An 8064-nucleotide genomic window follows, 5' to 3' on the forward strand; every position below is an offset into this window, starting at 1 on the left:
AGCCAGAAGAGGACTGGCCACCCTTCATAGCCTGGTTCCTCTCTAGGTTTCTTCCTAGGTTTTGGCCTTTCTAGGGAGTTTTTCCTAGCCACCGTGCTTCTACACCTGCATTGCTTGCTGTTTGGGGTTTTAGGCTGGGTTTCTGTACAGRACTTTGATKTATCAGCAGATGTAAGAAGGGCTATATAAATACATTTGATTTATATTAGGCCACACAGTGAGAGTGGGAATGGGAAAACTTCTCTTGAAAGAGATAAACAATTACTGTGGTAAATAAACGTAAATGACCATTAGTTGATCAAAAAATCAGATGTCATGTTGTTTGTTCTCCTAAGTTCTGGAAGCCTTACGCAATAATTGTGTTTGCTTGTCAGTCTGTCCCCAATTGAATAGCCCCTTACAGCTGGGTAGGAGACAAGAGGCTATAAAACACAGAGACTCTCCAGGATGGTGACTGTGCCAAGGCGAGGCTCTGAGATGAGACCAGTCACACTTGTCTTGTTAGCTCTGTTCACCGGGGCAGTGACTCCCTACTGCAGAAGACTCTGTCTGACTCTGGACCCGAGCACTGAGCAACCACACAGTAGAGAGGATGGGGAGACAAGAGGTTTCACTTTAAACAACTCCGTTGGAGACGCTCTCACTCACTGTAGAATGAATCTGGTTCTGAAATATGAAAGGTGAGTATACAAATGGAATTGTAATTATTGGAAAAACATGTTTTTACTAATGTCATCTCTTTTCAGCACTAACAATTTCTCTCTCTCTAGGAACATTATATTTAGTAATTTACTTATTTAATGTATTTTTGTCTGTAATACACATATAACTTCTTATTATAACATTATATTGTAAGATTTGGAGGACCTGCATTTAAATGTCACCCGTGGTTGTTTAATCAGCACTGATTTTGTAATTGTTTTAATTGTCTCTGTGGGAAACTGAGCTCAAATGATTGGACTCTAAATGACATCTAAAAAGGTCATTAAACAACCTGACGGGAAACTCCACKGGATGCCGGAGAAATGTACTAGTTTCTCCCGAAGTCGCTCCAGATCTCTCTCTCTCTCTCTCTCGTTGAGGACTAAATGTATACAAATAAACTGGACTCATCTTGAATTGTTCTAAGCAGGTTACAACTGTATTAAATGTACAGATGTAACARCAGACATTCATATGTATTATACATTTTAGTTTTTTGTTCATTGTTGTCGGAGGAGGAACTTACTGTCTTCCAAAGTGTTCAAAAGATTTTGAAAGGCGAACGGGGCGAACGTACAGCCATGCGAAAATATCTTATGCTATTTTATTCTCCAGCACAATTCAAGAGGACTGGATGGTGCTATTCACTGGGAAGGAGATCTACAGAAACTCTGAACTTATACCAGCTGTGACTCTGGGCTACAACGTCTATGCCATCTGTAGGAGCAAATACCTGCTGCGAGCCATTCTGGAGGCTTTGAATGGAGGGGAGCAGAGAGAGCCGACAGGACTGCGGAGCTGCAGCCGCAGCAGGGTGCTGGCACTGGGGGGACACTCCTCCTCTGGACTCGGCAGCTCCTCACACTGGCTACAGGTGAGACTGACAGGGAGTGTGATACCCAGCAGTACATATTGTGCAGCCCTACCTTCTACAGAATGATTTGTTGAGTAATGGAAGTTTAAAAATGAATACAATCTTGTTGATTCCGACATTAGTCAAGTAAGTGTGCTCAACAATAATATGTAAACTGAATGTGCTGTTCTCCCTCCTGTCCTTGTGCACAGATGATCCACATATGTACTTGTGCATGTCTGAGAGACAGAGATGTTAACCCCAGAGKCATTCTCCTCAGAGCAGAGTCAAGTCACTGTGCCCAGAACCTAGGCCTGATGCTGCCCCTGACATGCTGGAGCAGAGTGGATATTGTCTGTGGGACATGCAAACTGGAGGGTAAAGCTGAGGGTCAGGCTCCCTTACATGAAGTGAAGGGGTTTGTTCTCCCAGGCCTGACTGAGTTCTTACTAAATCTGATACCCTCAGATGGATCACAGAGTACCTTTATCTGTGACTGGAGCCTGGCTGCTCAGCAGTGGCTGTGCTCCCCTTTACCTGAGGGCCAAGCCTGGTTCAATGTCCATAGAGCCATGTGTGCATTGACTARGGCAGCTGACATGCTCATGAGAAAGAAATGCAGCGACAGCCATACTAAAGCTGACTGTCTAAAATATMCTGTATTGACACCAAACCAGGTACTTGCTTACTTGTAATTTTGTAATTACTGTACTATTTATGAAGGCTGATGCATTTTATTTATGAAGGCTGAGGAAAATGAAAAGTGGCAGATTTCCCCACCCCCCCCCAAAAAAAGTATTTCTCCCATATATTTGTATTACCTTTAGTTAACTAGGCAAGTCAGTTAAGAACAAATTCTTATTTTCAATGACGGCCTAGGAACAGTGGGTTAACTGCCTTGTTCAGGGTGTAGAACGACAGATTTMTACCTTTCGGTTKCAAGTCCAACGCTCTAACCACTAGGCTACCTGCCTCCCCATATAAAAATAGATTGTATGTCTAAGTGCATTGTTTGTCCATGTTGTGGTAACTATTGTAGTATTCCACTGACAGCTACCAAAGGCGGTGTGCATAAAGATATCTCCGCTGGGCAGATGGAGTGATGCTAACACAATAGTATCACGTTGTTTCAACCTAAAAGTGACGACTGACAGAGAACACGGTCAGAAAAATGGTGAGGAAAAATCCACTTGTGAATTGTGACTGATATAATGTTGACTTCCTCTTCTTCCTCTATAGTAATGGTRGTGTTTTTGTAACAAATCATGAAARGCAAATTGTTCATAAATAATCTGTTTGAATAAAACGTCTGATCAAGCATTTGGTWCAACCTAAAATTTAGTGTGAAAATCACGCTAAAATAAAAAAATATATATCAGGACCGAAAGCCAAGGTAGAAAATGTTGTGAATTCTACAACAATTTAAGTCCGCATAATCTTACCCTAAATACCACAAATCATATTAAAGATAACCAATGATCTATTCAAGCTACAATGTTGCTTTTTTAATGTTTTGCTTATTGACAGTGTAAAAATCCTCGCATTGTTCTAAATGCTGTGTTTCTTTACCAGATGCTAGTAARTATATCCCACATATCCTGCAGAGCAGACATCAGTGTGTCTCTTWTGGCTGGGTGGAAGAAGGACTACTGCTAACGGCTCTGTTCTGGCTTATGATCTACACCAGTAGATCTCACAGAGACACCCCTATCCTCAGAGCCAACAGCAAGCTGAGCTTCCTGCTGCTCATCACACAGACTCTTTGTTCTCTCTCACCTCTCACCGCCATTGGCCGGCCCTCMSAGTGGTCCTGTATGCTGCGTCACACAGCYTTTGGGATCACCTTRGTCCTCTGCATCTCTTGTGTTCTGGGGAAAACAATAGTGGTGTTGATGGCCTTCAGGGCTACACTTCCAGCCAGTAATGTCATGAAATGGTTTGGTCCTCCACAGCAGAGACTCAGTGRTCTGGCTTTCACTCTCATACAGGTCCTGATCTGTGTACTTTGGTTAACAGTCTCCCCTCCTTTCACCTACATAGGACTCCTGGCCTTCTTGTGCTTTGTGCTGGTCTCTCTGGTCAATAAGCTACCTTCTATGCAAGCTAAGTTCATTCTATTGACTGTTCTTATACATGTACAATTAGCAGCATGGCTGCAAACCTCCAGGGCACCAACAAGGTATAAATTGATCATTGAGATACATTCAACATAGCTAGATGTCTAAACACATCAACTGAAAGGTTGTACACGAGGGATGGGCAACTCCAGTCCTCGGTGGCCTGATTCGTATCACACTTTAGCCCCAGCCTCAGCTAACACACCTGACTCCAATATTCAACGAATCATGGTCTTCAGTTTAGAATGCAATTCGTTTCATCAGGTGTGTTAGCTATAGGGTTGTGGGAAAGTGTCACCAATCAGGCCCCGCCGAGGACAGGAGTTGCCCATCCCTGTTGTACATCAATTCATTGTTTTCTAATCACTTGTTAATATTATCCATAGAAATAAAATAGCTTTGTAACCACAATAATTGTACCTTTATTTAACAAATTAATAACAATAATAACAATAACACATTTTTATTTTCAATGACGGCCTAGGAACAGTGGGTTAACTGCCTTGTTGAGTGGCAGAACGACAGATTTTTACCTTGTCAGCTCTGGGATTCAATCTTGCAACCTTTCGGTTACTAGTCCAACGCTCTAACCGCCAGGCTACCTGCCACCCCTAAGAAATGTATCTAATGTCATCTTAATAAAGCAACAATAAAAAATAAATAATTATGTGARTGTTTCCTACAACTGTGCACAAAGCATCCTTAAGTGCAATACGACATACATTGGCAGCAGCWAATGGGGATCCATATTAAATACAAATACACAATACTATCATTACACTCAACTCTGGGTAATAAACTGGTGACCATAACGTAATCCCACAATCAATCAATGAAACAGAGAACGTATGTCTATTAACCCTTAGAGGACATTATACAATTTAAAAAGGTATTTGAACCTCTGGTGAATAGAGGTGTTTGGAAGTGTCAACACTACAGATGTAGCATCTTAATTTAAGCCAGTTTGCTAAAATAATCGTGCAGCAACAGGAAATGTGAATTATTATGTGGATTATTAATGAATGGACATTTTGTTGGGGTTGATACATTTTRCGTTAGGGCAAATTCAAGTCTGAAATGTCATAGTGAAAATTACAAACTTTAGAAGCCTGTTTAAATCTAAATMATAAACTGGGTGGTTCAAGCCCTGAATTCTGATTGGCTGGTTGGTATAACAAAACCTTTCTTTTTACTGCTCTAATTACGTTGTTAACCAGTTTCTGATAGCAATAAGGCACCTCTGGGGTTTGTGGTACATGGCCAATACACCATGGCTAAGGGCTGTATCCAGGRACTCCGCTTTGCGTCAAAYGAACAGCCCTTAGCCGTGGTATATTGACCATATACCACACCCCCTCGGTCCTTATTGCTTAAATACACTACAAGTTTGCCTTTCRTGCTTKGCAGGAAATTTCTCGCCAACAAAAGAGTGATCAAATTAAGATCCTACATCTGTATGTTACCTGCTTGAGCTGTAGGCCTGCTGGGCTCCTCACTGACATAGCAATGAATGGAGCACATAGTAGTTGTACTGCCCATTGTGAGAATCAGAGGCCTAAACCTCCCTTTCATTATTACAAAGAACTCACACACAACAGACGACATTCATTAGCCAGCTGGGTCCATTACATTGAAATTTGATTCAGGTCTCCAACAGGTAGGCTGAAATAGGGGTGTGATCAACACACTAGGTACAGTATGGTCCCATCAGTATAAGCCTAAACATATAGCAGTGGGCTAAATCAGAGTCACACAGGCTGTTTCTGGGTTGTCTCAAACCAATCTACTTTGAAACAAAAGTGTACACCTCACACACATGGGTATTGGCTTAAAATAAAGAGGACACCTGTACTATGTCAGATATAGACTTAAAACATGTTCCATTTTGAGTTTACATCCCAATATTACACTTTATATATACAGAAGACGTTCAKCATTATGTAACAACAACAAAAAACGTCAACAATTCTGGTGTTTATATGTCAAACGGTATTGTTCTATTTCAAATATGAATAAATATTKAAATCATTCCACCCATGAGGCCAATAAAGGGCAAGTTGGTCATTTGACTGCAGGAGAGGGGTATGCGTGAGAACACATACGCCTGGTTCTTTGGTCATTGGTGAATTAATGTCAATCTGCTATTTTCAATTAGCCTACATTTTCCAGTTTTAGGCCCTACTAATCAATAACAGTTTTTTTTTTACTCATGTCTTGAACCAGAGATTCCAGGCATCTCAGGAATTACCAATAATCCACRATTCTCTGACATACAGTAACTAAGGGTAGCTTCGTGTTGGCTAACTGCTAACCCTGGTGAGGACAACAAGCATGCAGATGAGCTTCCCTGAGACAGTTTCTGACAGTTTGTGCAGAAATTCTTCGGTTGTGCAAACCCACAATTTTATCAGCTGTCTGGGTGGCTGGGCTCAGACAGGTTCTGGGCTGGCGTGGTTACACGTGGTCTGCTGTTGTGAAGCCGGTTGGACGTGTTAATATTATATATATTATACGTATTATTTATAAATATTATATATTTATGTTGTATTTATTTATATATACAAGTCTGAAATGTTAAAGGGGAAATTACAAACGTTAGAAGCCTTTTTAAACCTTGAATACACTACAAGTTTGCATGCAGGAAAAATCTCAACAACAAAATCAAATTAAGATCCAGCATCTGTATGTGTGTCGTTAATGCCTGAAATCAGGCTTGGCAGCATGGTTTTCAATGGGGAAAGTTTGCTTCCGTACCCCACTCGCCCCTACTTGTGTGAATTTTTTAACTCTCTAAAGTAGTAAGAAATATATATCATTGTTGTCARGTTCTGACCTTTATTTCCTTTGTTTTTGTCTTTATTTAGTATGGTCAGGGCGTGAGTTGGGGTGGGCAGTCTATGTTTGTGTTTCTATGTTTTTCTATTTCTGTGTTTGGCCTGATATGGTTCTCAATCAGAGGCAGGTGTTAGTCATTGTCTCTGATTGGGAACCATATTTAGMTAGCCTGTTTTYTGTTGGGTTTTGTGGGTGGTTGTGTTCTGTCTTTGTGTCTCTGCACCAGATAGGACTGTTTTCGGTTTTCACGTTTGTTGTTTTGTATTTGGAAGTGTTCAGTTTATTGTCTTTAATTAAACATTATGGACACTTACCACGCTGCGCTTTGGTCCTCTCCTTCTTCCACCGAAGAAAACCGTTACAATTGTTGGTTTTTTTTGTTGAACATTTTGAATGTTCTTCATTTGACATTGGGAATTATTTATTTTACGCTAATTTACTTATGGTGGACAGAACGTGTTACTACATTAAATGTTTTCACCACACAAGAATTACAGGAAATACACATRCTTTTGACCTCAGATTGGTGATGTTATTATAAAAGTTTAAAGTTATCACAATATCATATTTTTTTGTTATATGCACCTGTCTGTTGTGGGATCTCAAATGCACCTGTAATTTAGAGGCTCCTCCTATAAAAGTCTCTGATATGAATTCACGGATTTGAGGGTTAAGCTATCACTCAAATGAAAGCCAACCCTTGCCGCTATTTAAAAACCAATGATGTGATGATTCGTTGAAATTATCCAGCCCAAAAAAGTGTTGTGTTTCCTGAGAAAATGTGTCTGAAATACACATTTTCTCACAGAGAAATTACACATTCTCATCTATTGACTGTTAGTATCCACAAGTTCATTGTCTGTTAGAGGAGAGCAAACGCTACATGTCGTCATGGTTATTGTCCCAGTTGCCTTGATTTCAATACAATATCGATGTGAGCGATTAATTTGCGCTTACTATTGTTTACTATTGATTACTTTATGTAGAACCCCCTGTGGAAAGGGAACCAAAAATGGTTATTGAGCTGTCTCCATAGAATAACCCTTTTTGGTTTCAGGTAGAACCCTTTTGGGTTCCACGTAGAACCCCCTGTGGAAAGGGTTCTACATGGAACCAAAAAGGGTTCTTCTATGGAGACAGCTCAATAACCATTTTAGGTTCTAGAGCATATTTTTTTCTAAGAACAAAGCTCATCAGTTTCAGTCTGAAGTGACCGCTTGGTAAAAGTTGGTGCGTGTGCAGTTTATATGGTACTATTGTATCAAAGTGCAAGTAGGGAGTAATTTTATGTCTTGGAATTTGGACATTTAAAACCATTGTTTTGACATTCGGCTATAAATCAATAATAAATGAAAACAGGAATCAGCAACATTATCATTACCAACTCACCGTTTTGACGGTAGTTAGATAAAGGGCCACCTCTAGCTGCCTCCAGCTTAGATACAGTATATTTTTATTTTTATTTCACCTTTATTTAACCAGGTAGGCCAGTTGAGAACAAGTTCTCATTTACAACAACGACCTGACAGAGATAAAGCAAAGCAGTGCGACACAAGC

The sequence above is a fragment of the Salvelinus sp. IW2-2015 genome, unplaced genomic scaffold (genome assembly GCF_002910315.2).
Source record: "Salvelinus sp. IW2-2015 unplaced genomic scaffold, ASM291031v2 Un_scaffold2537, whole genome shotgun sequence".
Classification (NCBI taxonomy): domain Eukaryota; kingdom Metazoa; phylum Chordata; class Actinopteri; order Salmoniformes; family Salmonidae; genus Salvelinus; species Salvelinus sp. IW2-2015.